The sequence below is a fragment of the Bubalus kerabau genome, chromosome 8 (assembly GCF_029407905.1).
Source record: "Bubalus kerabau isolate K-KA32 ecotype Philippines breed swamp buffalo chromosome 8, PCC_UOA_SB_1v2, whole genome shotgun sequence".
Taxonomy (NCBI): domain Eukaryota; kingdom Metazoa; phylum Chordata; class Mammalia; order Artiodactyla; family Bovidae; genus Bubalus; species Bubalus kerabau.
In genome coordinates this window covers 56,536,522-56,557,175 of record NC_073631.1, presented here as the reverse complement: position 1 = coordinate 56,557,175, position 20,654 = coordinate 56,536,522, and the positions used below count along the sequence as shown (strand labels likewise).

Genomic DNA, 20,654 nt, shown 5'->3' with positions numbered 1-20,654 from the left:
GAAGGGGACAACAGAGGATGAGATGGTTCCATGGTATCATCAACTCAACAGACATGAATTTGAGCAAACTCTGGGAGATAGTGAAGGACAAGGAAGTCTGGCATGGCATGCTACAGTCCATGGGGTTGCAAGGAATTGGAGTTGACTAAGTGACTAAACAACAATAACTGTGAATCTAGGGCTTCCCAGTTGACTCAGTGGTAAAGAATCCGCCTTTCAATGCAGGAGATATGGGTTCAATCCCTGGGTAAGGAAGATCTCCTTGAGAAGAAAATGGCAATCCACTCCAGTATTCTTGCCTGGCAAATCCCATAGACAGAAAAGCCTGGTGAGCCACGGTTCATGGTGTGGCAAAGAGTCAGATACGACTGACCAACTGAACACACAAACAACAACTGTGGACCGAGAGCCCCACTGAGTCCGCATCTTTGATTCAGGTGGCAAAGTGGTGGAAGTGTCCCCCAAACGGAGGTAGAGTTTCCATTATTTCATATAAATCTGACATGCTGTGGCTGGATTGCTCTCTTCTTGGCTATACCGTTTCTATTTCTGTTGGATTCTTCTTGTTAGTCATTCAATCTAAGCTGACAGACCCCCAAAAGCTAATATTAGACCAGAGAGTTACAATGCCTCCTCAGGACAGGTGATCAATTTCAACAGGAACCTAGCAAAAAGCAATATCTGATTTTCAACCAGATGTACCGGCTAGTTATGTCCGGGAGGTTTCCATGCTTTGCCAGAGGTTCTCATTGGCTAAACTACCAGCCATAGAGATTTAACACTCAAAGAGGTCCTAAGAGTTGTGGGGCTCCACAGATACCAGTCTTTCTCTACATGCAGCTCATCCTAATCAGAAGACTCCCCATGGGCACTTTGGGATAGAGAAGCACAAGCTTATATCATATAAGTTTGTCCCAACTGGTCCCCCTCACAGTGTCATACTTCCCTCCACATCTGTGAAAACGTCTTAGATCTTATTAGCCTGCAACTCATGCAGAAAAGGGAAACCTGTGGAAAATCTTTGCCTATCATTACCATTTTCCCAAAACACCATCTACCGTTATGCTTTACACTATTGTTCATGCAATTTCCTCCATCTGATCCATACTTATCTCTCCCCATCTGACAAATTTTGTCTGTTTTAGAGCCCAGCTCAGGTGCAGCCTTTTCTGTGAAGGCTTTGCTAACCACATCCACTGAGCATTAAATCCTTTTAGAAATAGGAAATTTGTAAATAGTAGTAGTAAGTGAAGAAATGACACTTTTAAATCATTATTTTCCTCCCCAAGGGTTTATAATGTTTTACTAGTTTTGGTTGTGTGTATCTCTGGCTACCTCTGACCTCTTTGTGTCTGTGTTCATCATTTTCTTCTGAAGTTCCCCAGGCTGTCTATGTTGAAGGTCTAACTTAGCAGCTGCTTCTCTGGGGAATAGTTCAATCTGTGCTGCCTCACGTTTCAGAGGCTTCCAGACTTCCTTCAGCAGTAACTCAATGTTTGTCTGTTGATTCTATTATAACTAGACTTCCTGTTCTACTGGAAAAGCCTTTCACTCACTCATATTTCACCATTTTCTAATGTTCCCCATCTCAATTTTGTTTTTTTCTTTAAAAGGAAGGACCTCAGGATAGATACCTGTCCTTCATAAGCTTAACTACTTGACTCTCTCCTGGCCAAATACCCACTTGGTATTTGTACAAGCTCCACGGACTGACAAAACCTTCTTTTACTGATTCTACAGCATGGGAGTGACTCTCACCCACCTTTCCCTCTGGAAATTCTCAACTTTGAAATGGAAAGAATTATTGTTGAGTGGAATCACCAGAAAGTCAGCTGCCCTCAGGAAACAGCAAAACTGTACTTGTTGGATGCGTCCCTTGCCTTTATTTTGTCAGAAAACACTGGTTACCATAAAATGGCTATACATTCATAGTGTGCGGTAATATTTTAATTTCATCTATGTTTAACTCTTTGCCATGTATTATTGTGGCTTAAAATATATATATATAAATTCCTATCAATTTATTTAGAAATTTTATGTCATAAAGGAAACATCTTTGTTATTGTCATAAATATGCAGTATGTTTTTATTTCACCATAAACTTTATTTCACAAGTGTATACACTGAGGATCACTTTGGTTTTACAGGTGGGGAAAGAAGGTAATGTGAATGATCTGTCTAGAGTTCTCTTCAACCCTTCTCCATTTAATTGATGGAAGTGGAAGGGGAGAATGTATAACTAGATAAAGGAGCCTGGAATGTTTGCATCTTCTCAAAGATTACAGTAATTATGATCAACAAAGGAGATTTATTTCATTTGCCCTGCATGTACTCCTTCCCCCCACCCCCCAATTAGGCTTATCTTCAAAGGATTGTTTTAATAGTTGTGAAAGTTCACGCTCTCATACCTTAAGCAAATAAAAACTGAAATGACTGATGAGTACAGAATGGTTTTAAGGAAAATGAATCTAACCCAAAGTTGGCACTGAATGCAGAAATTTCCATCATCTTGAGCACTGCACCCAGAGAGTCTGGGAGGGATAGGGCAGGAAAGGGTGGAACTTCGACATCCACAGCCACAGAAATTAACTCTTTCTTATCTCTGCCGGAGGTGGCAAAGATCTGTTCTACTAGGTGCTTCAAACATGCTCTTGAGGCCTCCCTATGTGAGGGCCTAGACTTCTACTCCTGGATATACTGTTGAGTCAGCTTTTTCTTTTCTTTTTTTTTTTTTTTTTTTAGTTTCTAAATTGCATCCTTATCACTTCAAAGGTCAAGCTTATTTTCCATTAGAATGTAAGCACTGTTGAGACAATAATGACACTTGACAACATCCTTTTGTATGATAACCCTTTGAAAAATATTTCCAAATGACACAAAATTTCTAAAAAGGCTTAAAAATGCAACTCTTTGTGGATAGGCTGGGGTGCCATCTAGTGTCACCTGTCATGTCTTCTTGTCCAGCAGTAGCCCATAAGCCTAGGTTTTCCATCTATCATGATATCGTCAGAGCCACTGACAGAGATTGGGCAGTATTCTCCAGGAAATTCACTGGTGGCATAACTGATCAGTGAGGGATGTTGCCTATGACTCCCCATTTTTGCTACAACGTGCTTGTTGGCTTGCACCCTCGGACTGATTCTCAGTGCTGAAAATACTGAATTCAAGAATAATTAGCTTACCCTGACAGCTTAAGGAGCTAGAAACATTTTGAATGGTTCCTTACATTTAAAAGTAGTGATTTTCCAAATGCAAACTCTAAATTTCTATTTTTTTCTTAAAAGTCTAGTACCACAGGGCCTCTGAGTTCCAGCCACTACAAAAGACGGAGCTGGATAATATGTCCCTTTAGATGGGACATTCATTTATTCATTCAAAGGAGGCCAGCCTACTCTGCATATCCATGTATATGTCTGGACTAGTCCTTGTAGGTATTTGAGTTTGACACAATTGAAGGACATTATCTCAAGACATTATCTTATTTTTAAGAAAAATTTAACTGAAAAATAACAGACATAAAATGTGAATGTTACTGTGTACATCCCACTCAATTTTTGCAAACGAAATAAACCCATGTTATTGGCATTAAGATTAAAAAACAAACAAACAATAGAATGTTATCAGCACCTAGACATTCTTGCATGCCCTTACAGTAACTACTCATCTCTCAAGAACACTATCCCAATGTCTAACCAGCTCTGGTTTTGACCATATTTCTCGAATGCTTCCTAAGTGTTTGAATTTACTATTTAATTTGATCCTTAAAACAACACTGGAAGGAGGTAGGGCTGGATATTTCATCAGCTGAAGAATACTACTTGGTTTATTCGTTGCCATTTTTGACTGCCTTCATCATGACGTTCCATGTTTTGGGCAGTATATTTTGTGAATAACCTGGATAAATTTACCTGTAAATCCTCCTTTCCTACTGAAATAACTTAACTTGAGACATTATGTAACAGATAATAAAACCGGACCCATTGAAAGCATCTGTTATTTCAAGCAGCGGGAGACTCCACTATGGCCCAACTTCTCTTTCCCCTTAACCTTTTATTCACATTGGTGTTTGGAGGACTCCTGGGTGCTGCTCTGATTAGAAATGAAGAATACACTTGTTAGAACATTGGCTGCAACCGTAGGCTTGGCTCTCAAAGTTCATATATTACTATGGTATTGCCATGCCTCTGAATATGCACAAAGTGTTATTATACTTAGCATGAGCCTTGCAATACTTTCATTTGGAGAATTTATTCATTTGGAGAAAATAGCTCATTAGTCCAGAAAATGCCTATTTTGTTTTCATTTCATTAAAAAAAATCTGTGCATGTTTGCATAGCAGGTAGAGCTAAAAACCCAGTATAGCAAGACGCTGGCTGTTTTTTTTTTTTTTTCCCCTTTCAAAAACAATAACAGAGAGGGGAATTTATATATAATATGGCGTAATTTACTTGAATATAATGAATGCATACAATTTTACATCCTAAAGTATTAATTATAGAGGTATTTATAGTAATTTATAATGCATTACAAGATTATTTTTTTAAGAGAACTTGGCCAAAGCCAACGGTAACTCTAGCTCTCATTTATAATAATGGAATAACTGCACTGAAACTTGATTTTTTATTCTAATCGTATAATTGAAAAATAACATTTAACATACCCCAAACATGATGAACTCATTAAAAAGCTTTTTATTTGTTATTTTACAATATTCAAAATAATTACCTTGTTTTAAACAAAATTTTAGCCATTATTTTCCTTAGTTCTTTATAGACTAACAAATAGTAATGGAGTTGTTTCTTCAATTATGTTACTGTATATGTCCAAATAAACTGGAAATCTATTGAATTATAGTGCCCTGAAGTTTCTATTTAAAAAACTCTCTATAATTATAAACTTACATGGTATTGTGGCTCTAAAGGTAATAGGCACATTTTTTCTTTTTTTTTTTACGTAAAAGAAGATGAAAGTTTTCCAGGGTTGGAATAAGGAAGCTGAATTAGTTGTTGAATAGGAGCAGGTAGATTTTATGGTGTTCTTTTGGGAGGTTTTACCATATTTATTCCTATTTTACTTGCAACTCTCACCCTGTTCCTAGTTTTGTTCTGAGAAGTAGGTGTAGTGTTTTTCTGGTGATTCCATTCTGATTATAGTTACATAGTAGACTATGTTACTATGTAACCTGCAGTGTAGCTGAAGTCAGACATTCAGACAGGGCTTGATTAAAGGATAACAAAATGGAAATGAGTTTCAAGAAGTAGATACACTAAACTATTCAACGTATGGGGCAGAACTTAATTTCAGCTTCTATTTTACTACTAGGATACCATAGCTCTCTTCTGGGTCCCCACTTGCCTGTCCTTGTAGGACAGAGGCCATAGTTGATCACTGCTCCTTGGAAACACCTTTAAAAGCACCTGGAAGTCTCAAAGTCAATAGGAAGAGCTAGAAGCAGAAATAAAGCTTTTTTTTTTCTTTCACATCTCTTATCTAAGGATAAGAAATCACTCTTTTGTGAGTGATTGATCAGCAGACCTCAGAAGAAACCTTCAGTTCAGTTCAGTTCAGTTGCTCAGTCGTGTCTGGCTCTTTGTGACCCCATGGACTGCAGCACGCCAGGCCTCCCTGCCCATCACCAACTCCCGGCGTCCACCCAAACCCATGTCCATTGAGTTGGTGATGCCATCCAACCATCTCATCCTCTGTTGTCCTCTTCTCCTCCTACCTTCAATCTTTCCCAGCATCAGGGTCTTTTCCAATGAGTCAGCTTTTCGCATCGGAGGCCAAAGTACTGGAGTCTCTCAGCTTCAACATCAATCCTTCCAATGAACACTCAGGACTGATCTCCTTTAGGATGGACTGGTTGGATCTCCTTGCAGTCCAAGGGACTCTCAAGAGTCTTCTCCAACACCACAGTTCAAAAGCATCAATTTTTCAGTGTTCAGCTTTCTTTATAGTCCAAGTCTCATATCCATACATGACTACTGGAAAAACCATAACTTTGACTAGATGGACCTTTGTTGGCAAAGTAATGTCTCTGCTTTTTAATATGCTGTCTAGGTTGGTCATAACTTTTCTTCTAAGGAGTAAGCGTCTTTTAATTTCATGGCTGTGGTCACCATCTGCACTGATGTTGGAGCCCCACCCCCCACCCCACCCCCTCCCCCCGCCAAACAAAACCTGCCACTGTTTCCACTGTTTCCCCATCTATTTTCCATGAAATGATGGGACCAGATGCCATGATCTTAGTTTTCTGAATATTGAGTTTTAAGCCAACTTTTTCACTCTCCTCATTCACTTTCATCAAGAGGCTCTTAAGTTCTTCTTCACTTTTTGCCATAAAGGTGGTGTCACCTGCATATCTGAGGTTATTGATATTTCTCCCTCACAATCTTGATTCCAGCTTGTGCTTCATCCAGCCCAACATTTCTCATGATGTACTCTGCATGTAAGTTAAATCAGCAGAGTGACAATATACAGCCTTGAAGTATTCATTTTCCTATTTGGAAACAGTCTGTTTTTCCATGTCCAGATAAGGGGAAACCTTATCTATCCATAGAAGCAGGATAGAAGATGGATAGAAGCCTTTTCTATCCATCTTGGCTTACAGCCTCAGGGAGAAGTGTTTAATATCATCCCCTCTCTTTCACAATCACCCAAAAGATGCACATATTCAGAAAAGAGGGCTCATTTTGTATTTTTAACCCGTGTAGGAGAAATCTTTCACTTTTTTCCTACAGTGAACTAACTTGTGTGTTCCTTTCTCTCCTCTGATGAAGGGACAGATTTCACTTAGCAAGGGAAGAAAACTTCATTAGCCTCCATAAAAGGCTGGTTAGTTAAAAATCTTGACAAAAGATGAGTACTGATATGCAACATGGTCAACTCTGGTCTCTCCAGATTATGGAAGTTGATTCTTTGTACCAACTTTCTCTTTTCTCTGAGGCCCTAGCCTCTGGGGAGGGTACTTAACTTCACTCTCTGCCCCATGGTAAACGAGGGTCTTTCTGTGACCCAGGTTTCCACCAGCTTTGTAGGGAGGTTGGTAGACTCTGGTTCCTTAAATAAACAAAGTATATATTAATCAGGTCTCTTTTGATTACAATTTACAAACACTTATTTCAGTCAGATTAAGAAAGAGAAAATCCATTGGTTTCAATAGCTGGGAAGAAAATGAGGCAGTTCACTCTTTCATAGATGAATATTCAATAAAGACTGGAATGTGAGACCCAAAGCTACCTGGTCTAACCTTGTTTCTATTAGTCTCTCATTTCTGCAGCTCTCTGCTCGGTTGCATTTTACATATAACCTCTGTCAGTTCTGTTACTGAAAACGAGTTTATTTGTCTCAGTATCCATTTACTTATTCTAGGACAGGACTCCTGGTTTTGATTATGTTGTTTTCAAGAGAAAAAATAAAGCACCAATTTATTATTTAATGCTGAGGGAATGACCTATCTAGATTGATTAAATAAGTATTCTATTAAAAATAACTACATGTATTCCACAGTGGTAGAGATATGTAAGTATAACAACATAAAATACATAATCACACATCTGTAATATATGGAAGAGAATGAAACTTTTTTATTGCAAGTTGATTCAAAAGGTACTGCTGAAATCCCACTCCTGTGCATATATCCAGGCGAAACTCTGGTTCAAAAAGATACATGCAACATAGTTCTTGGCAGCACTATTTGTAATAGCCAAGACTTGGAAACAACCTAAATGTCCACCAACAGTAGAATGGATAAGGACGTGGTCTATATACATATATATAATGGAATATTACTCAGCCATAAAAAGAATGCAATAATGTCATTGCAGCAACATGAAAGGATCTAGAGATCATCATACTAAAGTGAAGTCAGACAGAGAAAGACAAATACCATATGATATCACTTATATATGGAGTCTAAAATATGACACAAATGAGGACATCTACAAAACAGAAACAGACTCATAGACACAGAGAAGAGACTTACGGTTGCCAAGGAGAGGGGGTTGGGGGAGGGAAACACTGGGAGCTTGGGATTTGCAGATGTAAACTAGTATACATATAGGTGGATCTCTAATAAGCACAAGGAATTATATTCAATATCCCGTGATAAGTCATAGTGAAAACGAATATACACATCTCCAACAGAATCACTTTGCTGCACAGCAGAAATTAGCACAACATTGTAAATCAACTATACTTCAAAAAAATATTTTTTAAAAAAATACAAAAAAGATACTGCTGAACTTGGAGTCATCTGATAGAGAGGAGGCCAAATTCAGAGTTTACTTAGAACCAAGACATTTAGAATACTGAGGGGACAAAGTTGTATATTCCTTTTACAAACTGAATCACCTATCAAACAAAACTGTTACTAACAAAATTTTGGTAAAAACTTCCTAGCAGCTGGAGTAGGTAGGGTAATCTTTAGAACAGCAACTTTTTAACAAAGTGTCGTCTTCCATCAGGTAAAGAAGGTAGCTGTCCCTGCCCACAGAATAAGACTCTACGGTATGCATAGCTCAGTGACCTGAGGTTGGCAGCTAAACTGAGGCTAAGGTCGTACAGATGGAATGTTCTGAGGCATTTGTGAACCCAGGGATAACTCATGTTATCCCCCCACGCCAGGAACTACAGTAAGAGAGAAGCAACTCTCTCTGTTCACATTCTCAGACTTGATGCCTTCTCTTTTGCAAGAGCAGATCTTTTCTGGCTGTTTACTGGGCTCCCCTGGTGGCTCAGATGGTTAAGAATCTGCCTTCAATGCAGGAGATGGGGTTTTGATCCTTGGGTGGGGAAGATCCCCTGAAGAAGGAAATGGCAAACTGCTCCAGTATTCTTGCCTGGGAAATCCTATGGACAGAGGAGCCTGGCAGGCTACAGTCCATGGGGTCACAGTCTGACACGATTGAGCAACTTGCATATGGATTGGCTTTAGGAAAAAAGAGAGGATTTTAGAAACTTTACTGAAATTTAAGTGGGAAATAGGACCATTGCACTGTATACTGTATTGTGTATATTGCATTCTGTATACCTTCAAATGCATTGGAAAATGGAGCTCCATCAGGGTAAGGGGATGCTTACACTTTGCCCAGGGCAATCTGGGCAGGATCCAGCTCCCCTACTGCCTTGACTAAGTCTTTGTGCAGTGCACAGACTGCTCAACTGTATATTTTCCTCCCCTACACAAAAATGGTGACCAAGAACCACACTAATTACAACCCTGTTTCCAAAAGACCACTCCTCAATTCAATTTCACCTACTTAGCAAATAAATTCTGATTACTTTCTAATTTCTGGTTGTCTGTTCTTTTTTGTTTCTTTATATTTAAACATATATTTTAAAGTAAGCTTTTCTTAAATTTAAGATAGACCCCACCTCAAAATAACTATAAAATAACACTGCTGCTGCTAAGTCGCTTCAGTCGTGTCCGACTCTGTGCGACTCCATAGACGGCAGCCCACCAGGCTCCCCCGTCCCTGGGATTCTCCAGGCAAGAATTCTGGAGTGGGTTGCCATTTCCTTCTCCAATGCATGAAAGTGAAAAGTGAAAGTGAAGTTGCTCAGTCGTGTCTGACTCTTAGCGACCCCCTGGACTGCAGCATACCAGGCTCCTCTGTCCATGGGATTTTCCAGGCAAGAGTACTGGAGTGGGGTCCCATTGCCTTCTCCGATAAAATAATACTACATCTATTTAAAATAATAGTACAGAAAAGAAGAAGAAGAAAGGAAAGTCTCTTTCATCCCTGTCCCATATTCTAGAAACATCCACTGCAGGACTAGGCACTGGGGTTTAATAACTTGCCCAAACTTTAACCACAGTGAGTAAGGGCTTAATGCCCGTAACTTTGACTCAGGAAGTTGCTAAAACTCTACACTCCATTACCTCTTAAGCACTTTCCATCTCTTCATTTTTTTCCTTTGGATTTTTCTCAGTTATTGCCTCAGGAAAAAAACTCATCTCTCTTACTTTTATTCTCTCTTCCTTTTGCTGATTGAGAATCCCAGATGATCTCGGTCAAGTCAAGCAAGTACAAGAATAGAGCTAATGAAATATCTTCATTAAATAAAATGAGAGTTTTACCTTTTGTAGTGAAATTAGACAATATCAGGAATCAATGGTATCAACCTAAAATATCTTGAATCCTCTTCAGAATCTATAATGACATCTTCTACTTCTCTTATAATTAAAATTTTAATTTAACTTACTTAAGCACCAATGTTCAAGGGAAATTTCTTATTCAATTTTATTGTACTTCTTATTTTCCAAATGTATAGCAACTTTTACCTCACTTTATATGAATGAAATTGAACACTCTTTCAGACTTCTTTCTTAAACTCAAGTTATCTTTTTAGAATATATAATGTACATAAAGTATGGGATAGAATCATAAAAGCAGCTTTATTTCAACCTATTTGATTGATTTATAGAAAGTGTTTCATTGCATTGTAGTCAACATCACATGCACTTCAGGATTATATTGTACTTAGTTCAATGCTTTCTGTGTGTCCTCTTATGCTTTTATGTATTTAATTTTCCTATTGCATTTTGAAATTCTCAAGAGCAGAACCTTTTCTTGCTTTAGAACATAGATTATGTTGGCTTATTTTTATATAAGTTTAATACATTTTAACAAATGTTAGTCATTAGTCATCAGATGTGAAAAGCTTTTCTGCAAGAGATATTTTTAATAAAGTGATGTGACATATTAGAGACTTATTTAGGATGAGTATTTAGTAAGTTTTACTAATTTTATTTTAAAAAAATTCAGTGATAAATTTTGGGAGGAAATTGGGTAAAAGCTTCAGTCCAACTCTTAGCATCTTGTTCCTGATTCAGATCATGTCTAGCTTTTGCTTTCCCTTTGCATAATTAGGAAGCGGGGACCTAGGAAATGTTGATTTGCAGAGTCAAGTTTCCTTCCTTGAAGGAGAATGTGCTCTATGAACTAATACAGCATACTTTTCCAATTTAGCTATGAAGTAGGGATGTTATTCATTACAGTTATTACTATATAGATTCAGATTAAATGTGGACTTAAGCTCAATTTCTAATATTTAAGTTCTGAGTTTTTTAAAGGCATGTGGTGATCTCCATAGATTTCACTTTTTTCTACATTGTATTTTACGAATGTATGCATTTTAACTTGCATAAACAGTATGTTCCTTCAGATCCTCTATTGCTTCCTTTTTTCTTTTTCTTCATTTTTTAAAGATCAAACCATGTATGCTCTTTGCATTTCTAGTCCATTGCTTCAAAGCAAGGCTCCATATACATTCACAATATTGTGCTCATTTACTCCATTAGTGATGAACATCTTTGATTCCAACTCTGCCACCATCACTAATGAGACATGTTCTTCTAAATGTCCCCTTAAGCAATTGTGTAAGAGATCCCCCAGAGACGGACTGCTGGGCTACTGGTTACACCACTCAGGTTTTCACTAAGTACTGCCAGATTGCTCTTCAAAATGACTGTACTAGTTTTATTTCCACATTTTGGCTAACTCTTGGTATTACTCCACTTTCAATTTTTTACAAATCTAATAAATCTGAAGTGGCACTTTAATTTGCATTCATTTCTAGTAATTAGTCAGGTTGAGCCTTTATAAATACTTCTTAGCTGTTAATGTTCCCATCTGCGAATTCTTCTTCCTGTCTTACTCAATTTTTTTTCCTCTAAGGTTTCCTGTCTTTTTCTTGCACTTTTCTAAGAGTTGTTTTTAGAGTGGAGATATTCATCCCTAAATGAGTTTTGTCTTTATAAGACTTCAACCTTCTTGGTCTGTCAATCATAAGTCTATGGTAACTAATGAAAAGAAATCCCAAATTTTAGTGTAGTTTTCAACTTGCTGAGCTTTTTGGATCTTGATTTTAAAAGTCCTTTCTAATTCCAAAGTTACGAAGATTTCCACCTACAATCTCTTTTATTCTCTTTACAGCTTCTCCACTAATTTTTTCATGTGAAAACATTTTGTTGAACTAGAACAGATGTGACCATCTTTTCTTGTCTGAACACCTCCACAATGGGGTAAACAAAGCTGTACCCTTGGGCAAAAAGTCCATCCTGGAGTGAACGAAGTTTGCGTATTTAACTTGAAATTATATTTTAAAAAATGGAAATATGAGGGAGATTTTTTAAAAATCCTCTTTAATGTCTCTTAACATAGGAAGGAAAAATTGTGAAAAGAGTTTAAAATTCTTGATCTGATTTTGTGCCAGGTATGAGAAGAGAGATAAGATGGTCTTTAGTGCAATCAAACAGTTAGCCTCAGAGAGAAGTTCTTAAGGTAAACGTTTGTATTTGCTTGGATCATAGGACCCTCATAATAGAGCAACTGTTTAAGTATTAATAGACTCCTATTGTGTGAAGAGCAATATTATTTTCAAACATGTTTCATTCCTTCCCAGCCCCTTTTCATTTTGTGCCTTTCAAACAGGAACACAAGCAAATACTTCAGTTGTTGAAGTGTTCAAGTTGTGGCTTCATAGGAATTCTGAACATATGTTTTTGTCCTACATTTTTATTTTTTGTGCATTTGTTGTCTCTTTCGGTTTTTAAATTAACCTAGTTTATAAATTGAGCCCTATTTGTCTCTACTTAGTTTTTATTGCCTGAAATTTGTGTCAAAAAACTCAAAGGACATGGCCCCAGAGGAAACAACCTATTTCCCAATTTTAGATTTTAATTTACTACCAAATTTCTTGGATGCTTATTTATATATTTTATTTTTCAGATCCTACACCTCACCTTGGAAGTCAGGTCTGACAAGAATGTTTCCTGGGAGTATTAGCCTATGCCCTGAAGAGAATGTATACATCTGTGGACTTTCATAGCTCATATGACCTTTGTCTTCTGGGGAGTTTGATTCGTTCATGCACTTCCCACTCCCAATACAGCCAGAACCCAGGCACCTGAGCCCAGGGAGAGGAGTAGGGGTACTGATACAGCAAGCTCGCAAGCCAGCCGTGTAGTTACCCTTTATCTTCCAGCTGTGAGGAAGAAGCTCTGAAGCAGCTGCTTAGGACTGAGTGCTGTGGTCGGATTGGCTTGGGCATGTGGCCTCTTTACTTGTCTGCTCTTTGATTTTTTTTCTTTTTGTAAGCACAGATGTGTGCTCACATGTAAGACAGCTGCTCAAAGGACATCTCGGAACGAAAAGCAATTTTTGTTCAGTCATTAGGATCAATGGAATCCTCAGATTTCATTATTCTAGTAAATATTTATGGCATAACACACATACACACACACACACACACAATCCTCTGATACTAATCTGGGTATTCTCTCAATAAGATTACTGTGAACAAGACTTAAAAAAAATTAATATAACTATTCTTAAAAATGTTTAAATATACATTTTTAATCATCTCCCTCCTGCCAGGGCTGGTCCTATAACTAATTTGTATTATTGAAGGGGTGTAGAAAGGCCATTCTGTTCATAAATATTTCACCAGCTTGTTATGAAACCTGAAATTCCTTCCAGAGGCACTCCTTTAGTTAAGCCGTGCTTAACAAAATTCACATGCATTGATTTTCTTACAACTTGGTCATCTTATTGCAAGCCTGCAATGGAAGAGCATCATGCTGTGAATTAGGATGCAGGAGGCACAGGTTAGGTAAGGTACCTGCCCTCCAGATGCTTACAGTCTGGAGAATCAGGGCATATATACTGAAGATAAAATGACAAGAGAAGGAAGTATCTCTGTAGATCATTGCATCTATTTGTGTAAATCACTGCAGCTGTGTAAATCATCACATTTATAGGAGTTCAGAAAAAATCTCCCAGGGCTGATCCTCAGAGAAGGGTTTTTGAATGCCTAGGCACTGGAGCCTGACCCTGATATAAGGCAGGGCTTGGATAAAGAGAGAGAAGATAAAGGATATTCTAGACAAGGAACAAAGGAAGAGGTACAAAAGTTAATAATGTGCCCTGGAAACAGAGGACAGAGCAGGGTGACTGGAATGGATGAGTTCACGTAAGAGGTTCCCGACAGGGAGAGGATGCTGCCGAAGACAAAAGCTTGTGTAACAGGGTCAAAAAAGTGGACATTTCTCATCATCTATTTTAGCTCTAACCTGTGAAAAACTGGTTTTTTAGAATACACGTAAATCAAAGAGAATCATCCTATTTATTATTTGAGCCACAGAAAGAATTAACAAAGCTGTGTATGGATGGCAACCAGGGCTGCTCCCAAGCAAAACTGTGAACACATCAAATCTGTCCTTGATTCCCTGCTACCCTCTTTTTCTAGGAACCTAGTTTACTTCTCTCTGTGCTGACTCTTCCAATGGAGATGGTCTGCCTAAATGCTACTGGGGTTAGCCCACTGTTTATCAGAGATATTTGGGGGGAAAGAAACCCACTCCCTAATGTAGCCCCATTGTCACCGGATTCTCTTAAACTGAAACCCTCTCGATTATCTCTGGTAGCTCATCTCAGGCTTCCCTGTGCTTCACTTGCCTGACCCCGCTTCCACTGCCTGCGTCTCCCTGAACGTGCACTGTGCCACCTGAATCCTCAGTTACTCCTGCAGCCTCCAACCCTTCATATCATGCTTATTTTCCTTTCTGGTCTCACTAGAGACCTAGAAATCCCTACAGTTTCCATGGCTGCTCATTACACAGAAGTTACTCATCCCTCATACCCCACATACCTTAGGGTGAGGTAAGCACCCTCCTCCCATCCCATTACCCTTTTTTGGGTCATTTTTTTCTAATCAAAAAAAACTTCTTGGTCCTTTGAGGCTCTTTATTTCCTTCTACCAATGTATGGACTACCAATCAGTCAGATGTTTAGGCCCGATTTACTGGTTTCCCTTCTAATCCAACTCCTCCCATCATCCACAATGACTTTGTTGTTCACATGGATGTTTCAATCCAACATTTAACTCATTTTCTCTATGTCTTTCTTCCAGTGGCCTCTATCCCCCATTTCTTTTAGGTACCCACCCCTATGACCACACTCTGGGCATTGGAATCACTTGTATGGGTTCCTTCTCTAGAAGAATACCTTGAAACCTTTCCTCTATGATTCCTGTTTTCCTAAGGTTTTATCATTTTCAAGCTTCACTCTCTTAGAGAGATCTGGTCCTTTCTCTGTTCTAGTGTTTTTCTATATATCAGCATACACTTCCCTCTCCTTTCCTTCCATCCTGATTGGATGCCAGAGTCCATTATTTTAATCACACTGCTGTCAATACACTTAGAACCCTTAAATCACTGTTTTTCTATCTCATCCACTCAGTAAATTTTGAACCCTGGATCAATTTAGCTATGTGCTTTCTTTTAAGAGCACACCAATTGACAAAGTGTAGCAGAGTTCTGCTCCAACTCTGGTTCCATCACTCTTCTTTTGTCACTGGCAGAATTCTTCATAGAGTTGCTTGAATTCACCCTATGCCATATTTACTCCTCCACCTACTCCCTTTATCCTCTCTCTTTTCCTCCTCCCACAGAATGAATCCACCCTATTGCAAAGACAAGGTTATTCATCCCCAAAGACACTTCTGAGCCCTCACCTTCCCACAGCACTAACATTTCCACCTTCTCCTGCTTTTCTGGCATAGTGTCCTTCTGTTCTGCAATTCCCTTCAGACAATATTCAACATTGGATGTGGGAGCCCTTCTACTTGCCAACAAAATTTGTACCCGTACATCCACAATCAAACTTCCTTCTTCTCTCCTGTTGTAAAAGAAGAGGTGTTTCCTTCCTGCTCAAGGCTTATCCTGCCACCTACAAGTCTGAGTCCACTCAGCCCAAAACCCAGGCATCTTTCTTGACTCCTCTTCTCTTACTCTTGACATTGTGGAGCATCGCGTCCCATTGGTTCTGCCCCCTTTTCATCTCTGGATTCCGTCCAAGCTCCTCATCCCCACTGTGAGTGCCCTGGGTCAATTCACCATTATCACATTCATACTGCTATTCCAGCACCCTCCTCAGAGACCAATTTATTGCTAACAGAAGCTTTAGCTGTAGGGTTCTATTCTTCCACAGGCCTTTGCAAATGCCCCGTCTTAGAATGTTGTAGTCTTTGTCTTATAGAGAAGCTACAAAATGTCTCAGCTTCATTATCTATCACATGTGGATTTGACCCCAGACCCTAGATGCTTTGTCACTTCTGGTATCCCTCTGGACTAACCCATTGTCCACACTGCCAATAGTGTGATGTTTTGCAAATGAAAATCCTATCAAGCCACTCTCTTATTTAAAAACCCTTCAATGGTCTCCTATTGTTTTTAGGTTTTAGGGAAAAATCCCTAAGAACAACTTTCAGGTCCATTCTGACCGACTGACTATTGCTTTTCTCACTAGTGTCACATGTTATGACACATTTTCTGTTTTGGGAGTATGTTTATGTCTACAGTGAGGTAAACAGGGAAGGTTCTGTCTTTCTTTAAAGATGAGGAAAATGAAGCTCAGAGAGGATAAACAATCTTCCCAAGTCTATGGAATAAATGACGTACATTGCTGAGAGCTGGGCTGAGTGCTTCAGATTCCAACTGCAATTTATTTTTCCATTAGAACATGTACAAATGTCCTCATTCAGGGATCCTGCTAAAAACAGTGAAGTCTTTGTAATTTTGAAGTCACATATTAGTTGATAAGATTTTCACAATTTGACTTATATGTAAACAAACTGTTGAATGTGTAAAAACTAATTTTTAAAAATTTTTATATTTTAGTTACTATAGTAATCTATATTTGCAATATTAACTCTTTACAGGATGGCATATTTTAGGACATGTGTTTCTCAAAAAGATACATTTATACAGGGGATGGTTCAAGCCAGGATGCTTTCAGATCTATGTGAGGCCATCCTGATTTCAGAACACTGTACTGATCAAGACAGTCTAAAGTTTGCTTGAACTTACACCCTGATTCTTCCTGATTTTGGCATCTGACCTCTCTTTTCTTTCACTTAAAAAAAAAAACAAACGCAATTTTAAATTCTTTTCTCTGCTCCTTTGAGATGTCAACCTTCTCTCCAAACATAACAATGTCATAATCTTGAATAAAGTCTATCTTGCCATTTTAAACAAGTGTTCCATATAATTTTCTTTTAGTGTTCACTTTGAAGAGCATTGATAAAAATATGGAAAAATATATCTGCAAGCAGAACACAGATACTAATCTTGGTCCTTTTCATTTAATTTCACGTGCCAATACAAGTTTATCCTAGGTCTTCTCTACTTGCACAAAGAAACAGAATTAATGTATATTTCTCAAAGATCATATACAATATTCCAGAGTTCATTGATTTGTTTAGACCCCTGCTTTAAATGGATTCTGACATAGCACATTACTTTGTTCACGTGTCTCTTTACATTCTGCTGAGCATAGATTATTTTCTTGGTGACGTTTTCCTTAGTATAAGAGCAGACAGCATTGTTTTCCTTGCTGATAATGCCTTGAGTTATTTTATGACATGGTTTCATTCGTCTCCACAAAAGCAGGAGAATATTGAGAAGGCTGGAATATAAGAAAAGGCCGTTCAGCCCACCAGGCTCTTTTCCTTTTAATGCACCCTGGAGAACATTTAATTGCTTCTTGAATGACCCCCAAGGTCTTCCTAGAATGAGCTTGTTGTCTTCTTTGTGGAGGAGACCATCCCCATTTCATTCGAACTCATTGTGACTTAATTATAGGATACATATAATAAATTGGAGGCAATCAGTAATCCTTAATCAAACAGGGTAAATTTGTTTCACATGCAAGACACAATGGGCCCTTGTGAAATAGATGGCACACTTTCATTTACTGCACGATACCCAGATTAATTAACTCACCTGATAGCTGTGGTTCCAATTTCCCAACTGCAACTCAAGTCTATCTTATGCTTGCCCTTCTTTTTTCTCTTTCTTATTATCATTCTATAAAACTGCTCTTAATAGACTTTCAGATTCAGATATTATAATTTCTCTCCACAGATATTATTTTTCTGTTATATAAAAGAAGATGTTTATCTATGAATAACATAGTAATGTGTATATGTGTGTATATACATGTATATGCATACACACAAATATATACACATGCATATACACACATACATGCATGCAAATACACATTTATAAAAGAAGACACTAGAATGTATTCAGATATGGCATTTTTTTTTAGTTACAGCTCTGTTACAAATCTGAGTTCAATGGGTCTACATCCAGAATGTTACAGTAATTTCTGCAAGCTTCCAGCAGTGCCTAATCACTCTCTAGAGCAGAGCTTTTAGCTGTTTGGTTTCTGCTGGCTGTTTTCCCTGAAAATTACTGTAAGAGATTTAATTGATTTATATTCATTTATCTTGTAAAAAGTTGAGGTTTTTATTAAGTGTAAGTGTCGTTTAGTGCCTCTCATTGTGTATCCTGATTACTTTTGGTGACTAAGTGTAACATTTAATAACTATTAGTTTTCTTTTGGAGAGTTCTTAACCAGGAAACAAGAGTTCTTACAGCTACATAGATAATTAACTTGAAGCTTGTCTCTCTCCTGAGAGACATCAAATATGTAAATGAGGAACGTAAGCCTTAACCAGACATGGTAAGGAAATCACTAAAAGTTTTATCACATGAAAGCTAAAATCTGCAGTTAAAAAATATATCAGTATGCTTTGAAGAACTAATATATGCTTCTTGCTTAGGATTTGTGAAATTTATGGGCTTTAAATTCTTTTTCAAAGCCGCTGGAGCTAGTCAGATCTATTAACAAAAAACCAAAGCAGTTAATAAGGAAACAAGGGCAGAAAGCATATTTAACTACTGCACAATGTCTGGTACATGACTAGAGCTCAACACTGCATAAACTTGTACCAAATTTTTATCTTCTATTTTACAAAATCCTCATTTGTCATATCTAACACTGCTTAAATTTTTTAATGATAATGCTTCTCAGAGCAAACCAATACATATCTTCCATCTGTTCTTATTCCTAAAGACTTAAAAAAGTAAGAGCCATTCACATTTGATGTTTTAAACTGAAAACCAATTCTCTTCATTTTTCTATACATATGCTTGTGCTATATATCTCAGGGAAAATATGGAGGAAAAGATCTTTTAAATTTCTGTGCTTATTTTTAATCTGAAGAGAAAACATTCTATCATTACAAAAACTTTTAGTGACCTGGATAATATATTTTTTTGTTATAATTGGTGGATTATGTTTTCCTGAAACACAGTTGGAACTAGTGATTGGAATGGGTGAAATTGGAAAACTATTTGTAAATTCACAAGAGAATGATTTTCTCAGAAACTGAATAGGTTTTTTTGTTTGTTGTTTGGTGGGGCAGGAAAAGGCAAATCATTTGAAACTTTTAAAGTCATTTGACTTGGCTTTCAATGGTTCATGCACTTTCCATGAAATGTACTTCTAATTCAAGTCTGCAGCTGGGTGCGCAGGTTGGTTACTGGATAGAGCAATAGGAATGACATGTAACCTGGATCCAGACCTTTCACTAACTCACACCTGGCTGGATGCACCATGGCTGAAGCAGGGACATGTGTTCGCTGAGGCACAAAAGTTCACCACTGCTGTGGCTTTTCCCTTTTCCCTCTGCAAGTCTGGGCCACATCACCCAGCCTCACCCAGGCTAGCTAGAATCAGGATTCTCCTCAGTCGGAATTCAGTGAATGCTTCCCAAGTCAACTGCAGTGAATCTGATCCCAGGTAAAATATCCCAGTGTGGAAAGGCAGCATTTTGAAAAGGCCACAGTCATGTTTTCTTTAAGATGAGAAAGCCAGATTCACTTCCTTTTTGCCCATCACACTAGTTTGCTACAATGCAGGCATGTGTATTTCTCTGTTTTCCAAGGCATAAGATAAAACCAGGATTCTAGTCATGACAACAATACAAACTTTAATGGCAATTAGTTTGTTTCTTTGTTTCTAGGGTTTCATAAGTACAGATGTTCTGAAGAGCTCTCAGTGGCCCCAGACCTCCGATGGGTTATTTCTGTCTTGCATGCGCTAAAGCACTGCAGGGGGTCTGAGGTATTTCTCAGAACTTCACAGCCTCACAGGGGATACTGAGTTCAAATGCTTCATATTCACCAGTTTCTGTTGTATTTATTTGCTTCCCTCTTCCAATCTCTCAACATCTTTTAGATCTCAAATTTTCATAAAAACAACATCCCACATTGGTATGTACTTGTTTGTTTATAAAATTTGTCATATTCCTAATCTCACTTGATCCTCTGTAGCACTGCTATCTCACTGGTTACTTACTCTTTTGCTTCATTAGCAAAAGTTACTATCCAAATCCATTAAATACATCTCCTAGAAGTAAGATGCCTGGAAAATCCATGGACGGAGGAGCCTGGTAGGCTGCAGTCCATGGGGTCTCTAAGAGTCGGACACGATTGAGCGACTTCGCTTTCACTTTTCACTTTCATGCATTGGAGAAGGAAATGGCAACCCACTCCAGTGTTCTTGCCTGGAGAATCCCAGGGACGGGGGAGCCTGGTGGGCTGCCCTCTCTGGGGTCTCAGAGTCGGACACGCTGAAGTGACTTAGCAGCAGCAGCAGCAGAAGTAAGATGAACCATGTTCATTCTAAAAACAACAAAAGTGCCTTGCTTTTGTAGACAAAAAAGAGGACTGGCTCTGTCCTAGAGTGGCAGTTGTGTGTCTGTTGCACTTTCACTATATGAGTTGACCAAAGAAA

The 20,654-nt window shown here is 38.2% G+C and overlaps 1 protein-coding gene across 21 annotated transcripts in view; it reads right to left on the bottom strand.

Annotated features, from left to right (window-relative positions):
• LOC129659174 (uncharacterized) overlaps positions 1–20,654 on the bottom strand; it is a 480,433-nt gene that overhangs the window by 228,729 nt on the left and 231,050 nt on the right. The gene's annotated exons all lie outside the window — the stretch shown is intronic.